The following is a 19,070-nucleotide window of genomic DNA, read 5'->3' as shown; positions in this document are numbered from 1 at the left end:
TCATAGATCAGGGTCAATTCTTCTCAATCATATGTTAATTTGATTTTTTTTAAATGCTCTATTGCAAACCCCCCCCCCACCCCCCCGTTATGGATTCTACCATTATTTAGATATAAACTGAAATGCTACTATTTCTCAGCAGGTAAGGCAGTATCTGTAGATAAAGAAACAGAATTAACCTTTCAACCTGACATTTTTTTACACTGACATTACTGACAAATTCCCCACCTCAATCACAAAATGCTGGAGGAACTCAGCAGGTCAGGCAGCACCTATGGAGGGAAATAAACAGTCGACGCCTCGGGCCGAGACCCTTCATCAGGACTGGAAAGGAAGAAGGCAGAAGCCTTCTGGTTCAGAGACTTGAGTTCAAATCTCATCAATGCAGCTAGACAGCATGACAATAATAGAATTGTGCAACTTGTAGATTGTTATAAAAGCTTCCACAAAATGCTGGAGGAACTCAGCAGGTCAGGCAGCAGGGGGAAGGTGGGTGGGGGAGGGAGACCCACTTTCTCACCTGGACTCACCTATCACCTGCCAGCCTGTGCTCCTCCCCCTCTCCTGACCTTATTCTGGCTTCTGCCCTCTTTCTTTCCAGTCCCGATGAAGGGTCTCGACCCGAAACATCAACTGTTCATTTCCCTCCATAGATGCTGCCTGACCTGCTAAGTTCCTTCAGCATTTTGCTTGTTGCTCCAGATTCCAGCTTCTGCAGAATCTCTCATGTCCCTGCCTCAATTGTTCGAATTAAGAGCGAGTGGAGGCCACTTGCTCCCTTGAGTCTTCTCTACCATCAGTCATCACAAGTGAACTGATTGCAAACTCAACTCTACATTCCGTACTCCACACACCTTGTAATCTTCCACCCCCTAACTTATCAAGAATCTATCTAATTCTAAATTAATATTCCAAGAATCTGCTTCCACCATGCTTCAAAGAGAGTTCCAAAAACTCACAACTCTCTCACAGAGGTGCCAACTGAAGAACAACAATACCTCAAGAGCAAGCAGTATCCTTGCTGGAATACTTGAGTGGCACAGCAGCACTGCAGTTAGTGCTGCGGTCTTTCAGCTCAAGCTCCCACAACAGTCACTCCTTTTCCAAGCTCCACCATAGCAAGACCAAGTGGACAGAAGGTTCAAGGATGTTCTCAAAGACTACTATGAAAGGATCCCTACAGACGTGAGAATCCCTGCCCCATTACTGCTCAAAATGGACAAGGGGCATTCACGATGGCATTGAGAATACAGAGTCATAATAATGCCAGACAGAGATACAGTACGGAAACAGGCCCTTTAGTCCACACCAACCAACAACCGCCTATCTACACTAATCTGACATTAATCCCACTTTTTATTCTCCCCACATTCTCATGAACTCTGACAGATTCTACCACTCACCTTGGCACTAAGGGCAATTCAGTGTGGCCAATGCTCTGCCAATGCTCACGTCTTTAGGATGTGAGAGGAAACTGGAGCACCCAGAGAAAACCCATGCAGTCACAAGAAGAACATGCAAACTCCACACAGGCAGCACCCAAGGTCAAGAATGAACCCAGGTCTCTGGTGCTATGAGGCAGCAGCTATACTAGCTGCACCAATGTACTGCCTGAACCTTGATTCATTTGTTAGGAGCATACAAATGCTCAATGTAAACAGAAGAAGCACACTATCTCCCAAACTACCCATGTACCTGCCCCATCAAAAACCTCTAGCTCTACCTGTGGCAGAGTCTGCAGGTCCACATTGACCTCATCAGTCACCTCAGAACCCACAGAATTTGAGTGAAATCAAGTCACTTTCAATCCATAAGGCCTAATCTAAGAAAAGATAGCACAAAAGTGGGCTATTCAAAAATCTGTTTCTAACAAAACAACTTAATTAACAAATCAGTTTAAAGTGCATGATGTTTTACTTCCATATCATCAATTTTGTTGTAAAGAGCTGTTTGAAACTCAAACTATATTACAATATGGAAACATAGCTAATTTACTGGACTAATAGCCAACTGCTACAGAAAGACCAGTTTAACTTCCACCAGAGCAACTGGAAAATTTAAGTTCATGTAAACAGTACAGCACAGTACGGGCCCTTCAGCCCAAGATGTGCCAACCTATATAAACCTTATCCACATTTAATCTATCCCTCTCTCTGCTTCACCTCCCATAACCCTCTATTTTTCTTTCATCCACGTACCTATCTAAGAGTCTCTTAAATTACCCTATCGTATCGGCCCCTACCACCACCCCGGCAGTGCAATCCAGGCACCCACCACTCTGTGTAAAAAAAACTTACCTCTAACATCTCCCCTGAACTTTCCTCCACGCGCCTTAAACAGGTGACTAATAGTATTGGCCATTACTGCCCTGGGGAAAAGATGTTGGCTATCCACTCTGTCTATGCCTCTCATAATCTTATATACCTCTATCAAGCCACCTCTCATCCTCCATCGCTGCAAACAGAAAAGTCCTAACTTCTCAACCTCTCCTCATAAGGCAGCATCCTTGTAACTAAATAAATTTTAAAAGGCTATTCTCAGTAACAGTCACCATGAAATACTGGACTGTAGCAAAATCCCATCTGATTCACATGTCATTCAGGAGGAAATCTGTTACCTTTAGCCAGACTGGCTGAAAACGTTTGCCTGTCTCTTCAGTTCAATGCAATTAGAGATGAACAATAAATGCCATCATTATCAGTGACACCCTGTTGACAAACAACTCTATTTTCTTGAATTAATGCAGCTCCAAAAATACTCACGACAAATGATCCTTTAATTTGCACCACATTTCCCATCCACATTTACACTTTCCACCACCGATACTCTAACTTAAGTGTGTACCATCTACAAAATGCATTGCAGCAACTCATCATGCCTTCTTTAACTGCTTCTCCCAAACTCTCACTCCCTCTCATCTGGAAGAACTGGAACATTATCAAGTGCACGTTTCCCTCCATGCTACACCCTGCGCCATTTTGGAAATATATTACTGGGTCTAAATCTATCAAGTTCCGAACAAGTATTATGGGAACACCTTTACCCAATATACAGAGGTTCAAGATGGTAGTTCGCTTCCACTATTTAAAGGGAAATAAATGCTGCCCTTGTCAAAGATGCCTATATTTAGAGTCATAGAGTCTTACAGCAAGGAAACAGGCCCTTTGGCCCAACTTGTTCATGCTGACCAAGATGCACATCGGTTAGTCACATTTGCCCATGTTTGGCCCATATCCCTCTAAATCTTTCCTATCCATGTACCTGTCCAAGTATCTTTTAAATGTCGTTCATGTACCTGCCTCAACCACTTCCTCTGGCAGTTCATTCCACATACAGACCACCCTCTGAGTGAAAAAACTGCCCCTCAGGTTCCTATTAAATCTCTCCCCTTTCACCCTAAACCTATGTCCTCTAGTTCTTGATTCCCCAACCCTAGGAAAAACACCGCGTGCATTCACCCTACCTATGCCCCTCATGATTTTACACACCTCTATAATATCACCCCTCATTCTCCGACACTCCAACGAATAAGGTCCCAGCTTGCTCAACCTCTCAACTACTGGCAACATCCTTGTAAGCCTCCACTGCAACCTTTCCAGCTTAATGGCATCTTTCCTAATAGCAGTGTGACCAAACCTGAACACAATATTCCAAATGTGGCCTCACCAATGTCTTGTACAACTGCAACATAACATCCCAACTTCTATACTCAATGCCCCGACTGACGAAGGCCAGCGTGCCAAAAGCCTTCTTCATCACCTGTCTACCTGTGATTCCACTTTCAAGAAACCATGTACTTGTACTCCCAGGTGCCTCTGTTCTACAACACTCCCCAGGGCCCAACCCCAGGGCACTGTGAAAGTCCTAGTCTCATTTGTCTTCCCAAAGTGCAACACCTCGCACTTATCTGAATTAAACTCCATTTGCCATTCCTCGGCCCACTTACCCATCTGATCAAGATCCCTCTGTAATTCCTGACAACCATAGCTCCATATTTCACAAAAGGAATAATAAGACTCTTCAGTTTTGACATGTGGTTTTTGTATTTTTAGTTCATGGGAGAAGAAAAACATAAGCCAGTTGGCCTCTGAAGCCTGTTTTGCCATTTAGTGAGATCTTAACAAATCTGTGGCCTAATTTCATCTATTCTTTATATCTTTAGTGAATAAAAATGTGTCAGTCTCAGCTGCAAAATGAACAATTGACCTAGTGCTACTAACGTGGAAGTTCCAAATTCGGATTACTTGTTGCTAGTAGAGATGCTTATTCTTGAAGTACCTACCTCTAATTCATAAAGTATGCCCCTGATCTTAGATTCACCAACAGTATCACAATCTATACAAGTCATTTATAAATACGGTGAATGGCTATGACCCCCAATCTGGAAACTTGCAAAAGGCCACTAGTCATACAGTGGCAATTATCTCTCTTGTACTCTCTGCATTATTCTTAACCAGGCCATAATTTTGTTTCAATGAGAAGAGCATTTTTTTCAGGTTGATGTGTGCCTCCTAAAATACTTGCTTAACTGTTAAAGGCAAGAATAGAACAACTGATATTTGCATTCTGTCCCTTCTTAAAACAAGAGGGTACTTCTATCAAAACCATGCCGAGTCAGATTAAGAGGGATCAATAATACAGTCATAACCAAAAATTTCCGGTTAGCATTAAAGCAGATGACAAAATTAAGGGGCAAAAGCAGAGTGGTTAAAAACAAGAATTAACCTCCACCTTTTTCCAAAACAGCAATATCTAAATTGACAGAATTACCACACTTGCATCCTTTAAAGTTAGCTCTATATTTACAGAAAGCATCATCAAAAGCCCAAACACACACCATAATTCACTGTGCTGGCATTCATTTAAAAATACGTAGTTGCTGTGCTGGCAATTACAAATATGCAAACTAAAGATCAAAAATCTTGAAAGCAAATTACCAGGAAAATAAAATTAGCATGAAAATTAGAGAAAAATATATTGCTTAAAAGGAGGTTCAATGCACCGACATGGTCCCTGAAAAATGCACTCAAGGCTGATTAAGAAGTGATGAATGGAAAAAAAACACCAAAAAAAAAATCACCAGAGGGATTGGCAATGATACAATCAAGGTCCCTGAACAGAAAGAGAAAGAAGAGAAAAAAAAGAGCTTGATGTTTGAGAAAGCAGAGTTAAAACTAAAGTAGTAAATGTTCAATCTGCGAGGCAGCAGCTCCAGGAGCTGAGTCACTGTGCTGCCTATTTCTTAAATAGTAGGATCACATTTGTTATCTTCCAATCCACAGGAACAATTCCTGAATCGGCAGAATTTTGAAAGACGATAACGAGAGTATCTACCTCTTATAGCTATCTCTTTCAAAAACTCTGGAATATAAATAACAACAACATTTATAACATTAAATGAAGGACTCGGGACTCAAATACATTAGTACCATAGGGTTTCCTATAATGCGTTTTTAGTGTGCAATGTCTCTTATGATCCATATCCTTTCAGAAGTATGATTTATAATGGAAAACTACCAAAGAAGGGTCATAAATCCTTTGACTCAGTTCAACATTGTTTAAGAAATATGTTTGCAAATTATCTGAATATACACTAGCCTCAGTATTATTTGAGATGAAGGAACTCATGAAGTATCTAAATGGAGACACAAGAAAGACTGCAGATGCTGGAAATCTGGAGCAACACACAAAATGCTAGAGGAACTCAGCGGGTCAGGCAGCATCTATGGAGGGAAATAAACAGTCGACATTTCGGGTCGAGACTCTTCATCAGGATTTGAAAATGAGGAGATAGCCAGAATAAAAGAGTGAGGGGAGGGGGGTGGAATAAGAGCTAATGGCTGATAGGTGAATCCAGGTGAGAAGGGGAAGATGGGCAAGTGCGGGAGGTGGAGAGTGGGAATGATTCAAGAAGCTGGGAGGTGATAGGTGGAAATGCTAAAAGGGAATTAGAAAGTAAAATCTGATAGGAGAAAACAGTGGACCATGATAAAGGGATAGAGGTGAGGAAGGGAACTGGAGGAAGGTATGGGTGATGGGCAGATCGAGAGGGTGGTGGAGGGGAAGGAGAAGAGGTGATGGGGGCCAGTGGAATAAGGGACAGGGGAGAGGTTACCGGAAGTTAGAGAAATTGATGTTCATGCCGTCAGGTTGGAGACTACCAAGGTGGAATATGAGGTGCTGTTCCTTTAATCCGCATCTAGCCTCAACTTGGCAGTAGAAGAGGCCATGGACAGACATGCCGATGTGGGAGTGGGAAGTGGAATTAAAATGGCTGGCCACGGGAGATCCTGGCCAGCCATTTTAATTATTAAAAGGATTCTATTTAAGTATTTATATTTTTTGACAATAGATCTTACCTTAATTTTAAAATTAAAATATGATTGTTGCGATGCATTGCAAATCAGGAAAATGTTACAAGGAACACAATGAGATTGGATTGTACATTTTGAGCAAATGTTGCCTATTGTGAATATATACTGACAGTATCTCAACATTTCTGGAATATTCTCTGTGATTTCTGTTTTTAATTATGTTGAAGCTTAATAATTCAAAATATTTCAATTCACCTTTTAAGCCAGATAAATAATTGCTAAGTTGGAACAAAAGGGAGTGTGTGCATTCTACTAGTAGTGGTTTTCCAGTAAATGAAGGTAAATTCTTTTATCTATAGCCTGGTAGTTGCATTTGGTCAATAAAGAAAATCAAATCAATAAGCTGTCCACACACATCACCATCACAAAGAAACATCCCATTGTCTTGGATAAAAATACAGCTAGTCAAGTTATGAAGTGTTCTTAAATGTTCTAAAGAATTAATCAACAGCAGTTATGGTACCAGCATTAAGTATGAAAGTATTTCAGCTGTCTGTCACATAGAAAGCTGAATCAGAATCTTACCTGCTAATAGGAGCTTTACCTGGTGTACTGGCTAGCACTTATCATTCCACCAACATAACCAAAAATATCTCATTATTGTTTGCTTTGCCTCCCAAAAGATAATAACGATGTACTCAGTAACATTTTATAGTTTTTAAGGTATTTTGAGAAAAGAACTACATAAAAATCCAATTTTTGTTTTTTCTAAAATTTTTGTTTTTCTTAATTAGATTGTACAGTAGTAAACAACTGTATACAATTGTAGTAAAGACTAATTTTACAAATTTGATCCTGGCAGTTACTGATATTTTGAGTAAATCAATGCAGATTTTTAATTTAAATTGACGGAAATAGGCAACTTAAATTGAACAAATACAATATGATAATGGAATTGTTAGAATCAAAATGTTAAGCATAAAGAAGACCTTCTAGCCCAACAAACATGTCCAGTTTTGGTCATACAGATAATAATCAATCCCGAAAGCAAATGAGGAATAATTTGCAAATTAAAAAGGAATAGGAAACACAGAATGAGTACTTTGCCCCTATCTGAGGAGACAACATTGCCACTGCCAAAGTAAATGAGGGATGGAGAATTTACATAGGACATAAAGAAATAGTAAAAAGGCCAGGAGCGTTCAGAAGTAAAAAAAAGTTTGCTGCTCTGTTGTAAAGGATGCATCATAAATTGCAGAGAGAAGCAATGGAATTAGCTGAGACCTCAATCATGATTTTTCAGTATCCTTAGATATATATATGAGTTACAGATGCAACATATGGGTTCAAATGGAAACAAAAACCTGATGCAATTTTACAGCAGGACAGAGGTCTGCCGTTTTACATACTTAAATCATTGATGACAGAATGACAAGCCGATAAGATATCAGATCCTGCGTTTTATATAATAAAGGTAGAGTACAAATTGAAAGAGAATTTCCTAAACCTGCGTGAGTCACTGCTGAGGCCATAGATGGGACTGTACCAGATCTGAGCAACACACCAGACAAAGGATGCAAAACATTAACTAGAATAAAGAACCTTACTTAAGTAGAGAGACAAGAAAATCTGTAATTGTTTTCTGCTGAGTTAGGAGGGTTACGGGGAGGTGTGACAAAAGCATCTCAAAATGCCAAGTATTTTGGTAGAGTTGCGAAAGAAAATATATTCCATTGGTAAGTGGGTGTGACAACCAGAGGAGACAGATGTAAGGTAATTAGCAAAAGAACCAAAAGCAAAAGAAAGAGAAATGTTGATATGCATTGAACTGTTTCAAACTGGAATGCACTGCCTGAAGAGTTGATACAGCCTGATTCAATAGTAAATTTCTAAAGAATAATGAAGATATAAAAAGCAAAAACTTGCAGGGCTTTGCAAAAGCTTTTCAGAGACCTCAGACATGCACAATGGGTCAAAGAACAACCACCTTCATTTTGATAATGGTTTTAAGGCAACAAAGAGTTGCAAATGCTCCACGTGGGAGTATTACCATTGAAAATTGATAACTAGTCATATAGAGCACACTGGGGCAGACACCAAAATATCCATCAAAAGAATTTAATGGGTATCTTAAAGGAGCAAAGAAAGGTGGGGAGGTGGAATGGATTTAGGAGGGGATTCCAGAATTTAAAACCTTGGCAGCAGAAGCTATCAGTAGAGTAACTGAATTGGAGGAGCACAAATATTTGAGAGTCAGTGCGTTGAAGGCTAAGGAAGTGGGAAACTACAGTGGAACAGGAGGCATCTGTTTAAAAACAAAGGTAAAAATTTTAAATTGAAGTACTTCTTAACTGCATGGTAATGCCAGGCAGAAACAGAGACCCTGGGTGAACCAGTCTTGGTATAAATTTGGACACGACAGCAGATTTTGGATCACCTCTAATTTATGTTGAGAAAGAAGTCATTCAGGAGTGTCAGTAACTCAGAGGTAACAATCACATGCTTTACAGTTTCAGCAGCAGATAAACTAAGTCTTGGTGACATCACAGGAATGTACTTGTTGGTTAGGGAACTGAGTTGCTGCTGGGAACCAAGGATGATGGCCCCAGTCTTCCCAATATTTTATGTGCGAAAATATCTGCTCAAGGTGAGATAAAGAATCTGACAACATAGAGATACTAGAAGGGTTCAGAAATATTTCAACAGTGAGAAAGGAGAAAGCTATGTTAAAGGGTCTGAGTTATAAGGAAAGACTTGAGAAATATGGGCTTTATGAATGAGATCAGTGAAGTGATTTTGTAAAAAGTCATTGGTACAGAAAAAGTTAATGCAGAATACTACATTAAACTTTTCACAGTTCTCACTCTCCAATAAATTTTCCATAAACTAAGCCTTGCAAACTACAACTCCAAACAACCCCTTTGTCTTTAAGTCCCTTGAATTTTTGCAGTCTCACAAAATCATGGCCACCTTGCTGTGTTCCCCTGGTTCTATTCTTCTCTATCCAGTGGTAAGCCAAAGAGTCATTAACAATGGATTCTCTTTCTGCACAAGAATCTCTTTCTTCTAATGTCTCTATTCCTCTATTGTATTGACACACAAAGCCAGTTTCCATTTATACAATAAACACCTAAATCTACTTCACTAGCACCTCTTAACCTTCTCTACTTCTTCCAATTGCACACCACTGCTGCCATCACGCTCTCCTCCCACCCCCTCTCCACCAGTGCCACAAAATCCACTGAATCACTGCCCAAGATTCAGTACTAGATAAGCAGAAAACTTCTCCACTTAACCACTCAGATGACTGAAACCATCAACTTCAGTCCTCAGATCCCTATCCCTTGACTCCATACCTGCCCATGACGGCTGCCTGAAAATGAAAGAAATTATTTGCGGTTGGTATCATAAATGGCCTCAAGATGAGCATTCAATTGTGCATGAGCACCATCACCATTGCTACCTATTTTCACATCTGTAAAAATGAACAATTCAACTTGCTTGATTCTGAAACTTTTCTGTCCTACATTACCTCTTGATTTGGCCATTCTGGCCTATGCTTACTGCTCTCTATTACTCTCCTCTCCCTAAATGAGGTCATCCAAAATTCTGCTAACCATTTCCTAATGTATGCCTAGTCCCACCCAATCAATTCCGTGTTTGCTGATCTACATAAAACCCTGATTGTACGCCTCATTTTAAAAAATTTCATGCTTATTTTCAAATCCCTCCATGGGTCTACACCTGTCAGCTCTTCCGGCTCTCTAACCTAATATATGCACTAACTCTGGCTTCCTGCTGAATTAATTTTTTTTTAATTTTTTTTTATACAAAATAAACTTTATTCATAATAAAAGACAAACTATATACAATTACAAAACAGTGCAAACCTTTACATTCTTGTACAGACCATTCATTAGTGTTACCTTTTTATATATATCTATATATATATAAACAAAGCACCGATGCCACACGTGTGGCTCCCTGGGAGCTATCCGGTCCCGTATTTACAATATTTAGGGACTTTCTCGCCTGTCCCCGCCCCTCCCTCTCCAGTGGCAGAAGAACCCTAAACTGTAGTCCTTTCCCACCAAGCCTTTGCGTTGGCTGCACCCAGCTTCAGTGCGTCCCTCAGCACGTACTCCTGCAGCCTGGAATGTGCCAGCCGGCAGCATTCCCCTACGGACATCTCGCAGTGCTGGAAAACCAACAAGTTTCGGGCAGACCAAAGAGCATCTTTCACTGAGCTGATGACCTTCCAGCAGCAGTTGATGTCCGTCTCTCTGTGTGTCCCCGGGAATGGCCCGTAGATCAGAGAATCCTCTGTTACGCTGCTGCTGGGGATGAACCGTGACAAGGACCCTTGCATCTTTCGCCACAACCTCCTCGCAAACCCACAGCCCGCAAAGAGGTGGGCAACTGTCTCGTCTCCAGCGCAGTCCTCCCGGGGGTAGTGCGCACTGGGAGTGAGGTTCCAACCATACAGGAAGGATCTGACTGGGAGGGCCCCTCTCACCGCCAGCCGAGCGAGGTCTTGGTGCTTGTTGGTGAGTTCTGGCTATGAGACATTCTGCCAGATGGTCTGGACAGTCTGCTCAGGGAACTACCCCACAGTATCCATTGAGTCCTTCTGCAGTGCCTGCAGGATCTTCTGTGCTGACCACTGCCTGATGGACTTGTGGTCAAAGGTATTGGTCTGGAAGAACTTTTCCACGAAGGACAGGTAGCGTGGCAGCGTCCAGCTGACTGGGACGCCATGTAACCATGGGGCCAGGCCTATCCTTCACAACAGCAGGGACAGGCAGAATCTCGTACGTAGTGACACTTGGTGCCCACATACTTGGGTTCCACACACAGCCTGATGCAGCCACGGACGAAGGTGGTCATCAGGAGGAGGGTGACACTGGGGACACCTTTACCCCCATTGTCCAGGGACTTGTGCATGGTGGCCCTTCAGACCCGCTCCATCTTGGATCCCCAGATGAACCGGAAGACGGAGCCAGAGGAGCGAGGAACAGGCCACACCTGCACCAAGTACAGCAGCCCTGAGAGCACCTCACACCTGATGACCCAAGTTCTTCCCAGTTATCGATAGGGAGCGCCGTTCCCACAGTCCGTTTCTGCTTCACCCTCCCAATCCACTCCTGCCAATTTTTGTTGCACAACCCAGCCCCTCCGAACCAGATCCCCAGCACCTTCAGATAGTCAGGCCTGACGGCGAAGGGGACGATGGATCAGTCGGGCCAGTTGCCAAAGAGCATGGCCTCGCTCTTCACGCGATTGACTCTGGCCCCGATGTCCCCCAGTGGACATCTGAGCCAACACTTGTCAATGGTTTAAGCTCATGAACTTGCAAACTCAACCATTCTACCTCTCTTTCTGCTTTGGGTGGCACAGTGGGGCAGCTAGTAAACTGGTGCCTCACAGCTCCAGTGACCCAGGTTCAATCTCGACTTCCAATGTCTGTGCAGAGTTTGCGCATTCTCCCTGTAAATGCGTGGGTTTCCTCTGCGTCGGCTGGTTGTGCAGTTTGATAGGTTAATTGGCCAGAGTAAATTGCCCCCAGTGTAAGTAGGTGAGTGATAGAATCTGGGGGTGAGAGGAAATTGAATCGATGGAAATGTCGGGAGAGTAAACTAGGATTAGTGCGAATGGTTATTTGATGGTCTACATGGACTGGTAGGCCACAGGACCGGTTTCCATGCTCTGTGACGCTATGCTCCTGAAAGCCTATCCATCTGGCTGAATTTATGATCATGTTCTGTAATGGCATCGCCTTATGTGGAGTCAATTTTCATTTCATAATTCTCCTATTAATCACCTATGTTAAAAGTGCTATATAAATGAAAGGTGTTGTATTGTTGTTATAATAGTAGTAAACAGAAGGAAGAGGGTGTGGTCAGGCAGGTTTAAACAAGTTGTACACTATTAAAAGACATGTTTTAGTAACTTAGAAATATCACTCTTAAAACTTAACATTTCGAAGCAAAATGCTAGAGGCTCACTGACATTTTCTCTGGGGCAACTGGGAGTAAATAATAAATGAAGGCCCTGCCAGTGATGCCTAAACCCTTTAAATAAGAGTTTAAAAACCCTGAATCATGCAAGGGGTAATTTGATACAGGATTGAGAGGTATATTGATGGAAAGGAGAGATTGTTCATAATGGATGAACTGACATGTTCAAGAGCTTCCCTCCCTGCACAATTACGTTTTGAACTGGATTTTCCTTCATCAGGCAATTAGACCAATCCCAATCTTTTGCTTCCTTGCATCTCACCCACCCCCCAACTTTCACCTTAAAAAAGTTTTGTTTGATTCAACAAAAGCTGGTGGCAGGATTTCCACACTATCTGGTAGAAATATTTAGCCTTTAATTCTTTGTGAGGTATTTTTATATCTACAGATACAAATGTGCTGGATAAAAATGGGGGAAAAGAGAATAGGAGATTTCTGTGCTGATTAAATTGACTGTGCTGTGTAAATTATACAAAGGGTAACTTCAAATTTTGTTAGTTTCAGGATTTCAACAGTCAGTATGAAGAGTGCCTCCACACCATCATTGCTCAAAGTGGCTTTGAAATTAAAACTGCCAATAAGGTCCTTGTGAAAACGAAGTTTCATCTCCAAAGCAAGGACATCTTCCTTCTTGTAGTATGGTGGAATCACACCAAATGACTCAGACTAAACACATATCTAGTATCCCAAAACATAGCACCATTACCATGTACATAAATACATTTTGCAACCTCATGCTCCAGTATTTTTATCACAATTATGGAAAGTGACTAGTTAGTCAATGGAATGTGTCGAAGGGCAAACAATATATATACCTTAATATCAGACTACTGATAGTATTATACAGGAACACCTATTTGCTAAATACTAAAAGCAGGACATTACTGTGATAGCTGAACAGTTCCAAACTAGTGGGTTAAAGTTCCAGTGGACAACCATATACAGTCAAGCATTGGAAAAATGAGCAGCCTCTTTGAATATTCACATCAACAATGACGTCGTCACATTCCAGTAACAGTTGAAGGTCAGTATAATCATAGGAAGCTGCAGCCCTTGCCTAGATGTTCTAGTATAGTCAGAATAATTGAAATCTACCCAAAGTTGTCCACCAGCTATGCTCAATTCATCCAGTCAGTCCTAAGTGAGGAGATAACGAGGCATCACAGAATATATCTAACAATTAATGACTTGTTAATGCTTCATATTTCTCTCCTTGACCTCATCAACTAAGGCCGAGCACCTACTGAGAAACCAGGATTGAGAACCCGAGGTAAGCTGGTTCTCAACAACATAGCACCAATGCAGAAAAATTTCAACAAACTTCAGTAAAAATGGTGATCAAGGGAATCTTTGCCAAGTGGCTGGAGACACATCAACAGATGGTCTCATTTGTTGGAAGCCTATTTTGTTTTATCTTCAGGTGACACTATAGGGGTTATTAATGGCAGTATCCATGCCCCAACCATCTTACTGCTTTATCATGAGACCACTGGTGAGACTGCATGGCAAAGATTCTACATTATTAAGCTCCACTCACAACTCAAAGAAAATCACTCTGCAAACATTTTTGATACTTCCATTAACCAAAAGCTTATCAGGTACAGCTAGGCCTTAACTGAACCTATAAGTTCAATGCTGATGTTGAGAAATCTGAAGAATGGCTCACTTCCTAAACTTCAGTATCTATTCACCACCTACGACATTTATCAGCAATGGAATGTAATACTCACCATGTTCCAGAATGGAGTAGAATGTTTAATCAACACCCCTCCTGCTGGACTCTATCCATTCTCTCTGTCATCCTTATACAATGATTGGTAAGTATTGGCTTGAATATTTCAGTCTTAAGTAACCAAAACAAAAAATCCCCCAAGGATTATTTTGAAAAAGAATTTTATTTCACCAATAAAACTCCGTGCTGATGATAAATATCAGCTATGCACAACATACATTTTCATTCACTTTGCTTTAAAAATCCTGCATGTGGCTTTTAAACTGTGGATATAGTTTAATGCAATTCAGATTAGTTTGTGGAAATGTGCTAATCAGTGGTGTGATGGTGGCAAATTTTAATAAATGAAGATGGCTCTGAATCTGTAATGTTATTATCAATGTCAATTTAGTCGCTCTTTAAGGAAGCTGGAATTTCACACCTTGAAAGTTCTTTTTAAATAAACGAAAACACTTGATTTTTCCCAACACACTCAAAAACTGAGAAAACATCTCTGAACTGAACTAGAAATAGAAAAAGAATGAAAAATTCCAAGTACGTGAGATCCATAGGATACAGTGTACCAAATCTGTTACTGCAATTGCACCGTGGTCTCTACTAAAGAAAATACAAAATCAAAAATGTCATGTGAGCAGCATCAGCTTCAAGTCACACTCTGTCATAATATTATGATTCCTTAACAATCCTAAAATATCCTACGAATTGTCATTATGAAAACACCATCACAAAAAAGAGAGCAGCAGTTCAAATAGATAGCCCTCGACCTATTTCTCAGGTGCGGTCAATAAGAACATAAGAGAAAGAACAGAGACCGCTTCAAGCCTTCGTCACCATTGAAATAAGATTGTGGTTGATCTTCAACTGAGCATCACCTTCCATAGCTCTATATTTCTGGATGCCCTTGCATCCTAAGAAAAATTATCAATGCAAATCGAATATACATAATGGCTGGGCATCCACAGCCCTCTGGTACAAATTCTAAAAATTCATAACAATTTTGGTAATGAAATCTCACCTAAACTAATATCCCCTTATAATGGGAACTGTAAACATATAATTATGACTTGCCAGCAGGGGAGGCATCCTCCTAGTGTCAGTCCTTTTAATCCCCTAGATATGGAGCCATTTAGTATGGCTACATCCTATCAACCTACATATATTATTAACCAACATGGAGAACGACAGAATAGGGACAGATAAGTGGTTCAAAAGGAGCAAGGACATGTTTATAGATACTCTTTTCCAAAAACCATTTTGTTTCTCTCATGACCAACTCCCTATTTTCATCCAATACCAACTGACTGGAGGGAAACGTGGAGGGTCAAACTTTGTGACTTCTGCATCCCTCCCTTTGTTGAAAACCCAATCCCCTGCTTGCTATTTGGCCATTTAGCCAAGAAAATTAGGAACTTGATGCATTAATATTTAAAATCCTGGGCTCTACAAGCATCTGAACATCCTTAATTTTTGACACATATGGTTATGGAAATTAAAGGATGAGAACTTTTACCAGTTCTTCCCAAAAGCATCTAGGGAATTAATCAGAAAATGACAAAACTTTTATTTATCTTTAATGCAGCAAAATATCAAAGCACTTCACAGGAATGTTGTTTAAAAAATTGTTGCCAAGCTACACAACAAAGTATTAGATCTGGGAGATCGTTTTTGAATAGCTTCTTAAAAGAGGAAAGAGAGGAAGTGTGGCAGAGATTCAGAGAGGATTCCAGGGCTTAGGGACAAGTTAGCTGACAACAAGGATGTCAATGATATACTCACTAAATTAGGGTACAATCAATAGATCAAAATTGGAGAAGCTCAAATACCCAAGGACGACACAGGGCTAGAGATTACAGTGTTGAAGCAGAACCCAATACATACCTAGAAGCATGGGATAACTGAATGGGATTTAGTGAAAATTAAAGCTCAGGCCAGCAAAGTTTTGAATGCCCTCAAATGTATGGGGATTGAACAAAGTCAGTTAGTAAGGGATGCATTGGAATATTCAAATTTGCAAGTAATAGAGACATGGATATGAGTCACAACATCAGCTGAGGGAGGGGCCACATTCAGGCACTGAAAATGGGTCTTAGCAATATAATATAGTCTTAAACTTGATATCGAAGGTGACACAAAATTTGCAAACAATTGTCAGGGAAAGAAGGGGTAGTGGAAAGAGATAGAGTTTATGATCCACAATGATAATGGCATCAATGCTGTGAACATTTAGAAAAAAACATTTGCTAACCCACTACTGGATGTTAACAAATTAGTTGGATATTTTAGAGGGAGTAGAGAGGTAAACATGGAGTGGTGAGATAGCCATGTGGAACCAGACACTGTTTTCAGATGATGTTGCTTAGTGGCAGCAGAGGATGGGAAATAGAAACTGGCCAAACACTTGTAGGGAATACCAGGGGTAATGATGAGGATATAGGAAGAGAAACCGTTCTAGCTACAACTAGGTACATGAGAACTGAATGGTCCGCCCTAGGTAATGAGATGGATGATGGTGGAGAGGCCATGATATGATCAACTATGCAAAAGGTTACACACTGGTACACAAAGGAAAGGCAGGATAGATTAACTTTGTCACAACCAGATAGGGCATCGCATGCAACTTTGATTCGATATGTTTCAGTAATGCACCAGGGAAGAAATCTGAGTGGAAGAATGCAAGCAAACATTTGCAGATGAAACTGCAGGCTACAACATGTTTGGAAACTTTGGAGAGAAAAAAGAGATATTGCAGTAGTTATTACAGACTGAGGGAATCAAGGCTTATTTTTCCGGTGATTTACCAAGGTGGTTGACAGATTTACAGAGGTAGGATCAGTACCCGAGAAGAGAGAACAGTTAACAATGTCAGCCCACATGGGAACCGGTAAATGAAGTTCAATGTGAATACGATCAAGGGAGCAGCTGCTGAGTGTCATGAGCAAGATGACTTCATTCAAGGCACGAGTGAAAGAAGAGGGAAACTAGAATTAGAGTTCACTCTTGGGGATGAGCTGTTGACAGTGGAAGATGGTGGGGAAGGCTGGAATTAAAAGTTTAGTTATGGACAATATGTATCATGTGGTTATATAATGTAATGATGTCATATGACATTAGCACCACATACTGATTGGCCTTGCTGTCAGACTGGAATAAAGTTGTTTTGAAGTTTCTCCAAGTATGGTGTTTACAGATTACTGACACCCCAATATAATTCAAGGTCAATTCCAAACTGCACTCCAGTGAGTGAGTGGAAAGTAAAGCAACAGACAATCTGTTGAAGGAACTCAGTGGGTTGAGGAGCATTTATGGAAGGAAAGGAATCGTTGACATTTTGGGTTGAAACCCTGCGATGCAAGGTTTTGACCTGAAATGTCGACAGTTCCCTTCTTCCCACTTGAGAGAGCAAAGATGAGTTCCTTCGGCAGTGTGGCCAGGACAGAATAATAATTTTAGTGTGACCTAGGAAATTTGGAGACAAATTCAGTAGGGGCAAACATGTGGCAAGTAGAGGATGAAAGGCTTGGGAACTAAGATTTTGAAATGAAGTGTCACACTTCATAATATACAGAGAGAAAGCTTTTCGTAGTGGCAATCAGAAAAGGAAGTTGGAAGGAGGAAGTGGGGATATGAATAATAAATGAGATATTTAGAGATGGTCATGTGATTAAGATACCAACAAGGCCACTTGAGATGGCCGGGTCGGTGTTGGGGTGGGGGTGACTGTGAATAAGAATTGGGGAGTTTATATAGAAGCAGAGATCTCGAGATGATAGGAGATAATAAATTCAAACATCTAAAAGCGAAGTGAATTGGGATGGTGGATAAAATCGAGGTGGATAAGAAACTGCTCAGCGCACAAGCTGTAGTGAAAAATGAGTGTGAAAATATCTCAGTGAAAAAAAATTAATTATGCCCAGAAATTTCAAACAACTTTCTAGTATCCTACACATATACTGTATCTTCAAGTTAGTTCATATACCTTCATGTTAGTAGACAAAATTTACATGAAACAACTTTTCAGAATTCAAAATATACTATAATATCTCTAGATTCTCATTAGCTTGTTCGCTTGCTTGCTACCGCCCTGCCCTATCTGATTTACCAATTCCACCATTATGTCATACCCCAACAGTGGAAACTGGGCAATGTAATATTGCAATGAGAGATTATTTTGCTTTTCTTTCTCTTGAATTCTCCCAGCCCAAATCCATACTACTCTCCTCAGAAGTTAAACTAGTTAACTATATATTTTTTTAAAAGTGCCACTGAAGAACTAAACAACGATAAAGAATCATCTTTGCAATGCTCACAATGGATTAGTTTAGGATTATTAGTTTTCAGATGAGTGAGCTAGTTTCCACCACTAGGCTAGCAAATCCACCTGTATTGCAAAAACTAAATAGTGCAAATGCTGGAAATATGAAATAAAACAGAAACACTCAGCAGTTCAAACAGGAGTTGCACAGAGGGTTAACATTTCAGGTTGTTCTGAAATGTTAATTGCTTCTCTCACCATAGATGTTATGTTGTCTGCTGACTGTTTTTCTGTTGCTGTTTTTAACTACCAAAATCCCAACCTTCAGCACTCTTCTTTTTAAGTATGGAGGGGTTCATCAGAATATTTCTTGCAGTTTCACTGCTGCTTGATCTGTGTCTAAACAGACACTGACTGGGTACTGCATGACTTTAGTCACATTTGAATACTGCAGTAAGCAGACTTCAACAAAGAGTTGTCATGCAGCAAATTACATACAAGCCTAGGAGGTGGCAATGATAGACAAAAGCACTTTCAACATACAAGAGCTGGACAGCTGTTTCACATAATGTTCCTGACAAAAGTATGAACTACCAGCATTCAAAATGTTGGCAGAAACTGTGCATACCAAAGGCCGGCCATATTAATGTCACTCCATTGTTGCTGCTGAATAGGAAAAGCTAAACTATAGTCAAACAGCAGCTAGCTATGTATTGACATCTTACAAACTAAGCCAGCTGATCACACTGGAATAA

At 40.6% G+C, this 19,070-nt stretch overlaps 1 protein-coding gene across 7 annotated transcripts in view; it reads right to left on the bottom strand.

Annotated features, from left to right (window-relative positions):
* fryl (furry homolog, like) overlaps positions 1 to 19,070 on the bottom strand; it is a 255,534-nt gene that overhangs the window by 187,800 nt on the left and 48,664 nt on the right. The gene's annotated exons all lie outside the window — the stretch shown is intronic.

This window comes from Pristis pectinata, chromosome 2 (assembly GCF_009764475.1).
Source record: "Pristis pectinata isolate sPriPec2 chromosome 2, sPriPec2.1.pri, whole genome shotgun sequence".
NCBI lineage: Eukaryota > Metazoa > Chordata > Chondrichthyes > Rhinopristiformes > Pristidae > Pristis > Pristis pectinata.
The sequence above is the reverse complement of the archived record's forward strand: the minus strand, read 5'-3'. Positions and strand labels throughout refer to the sequence as shown.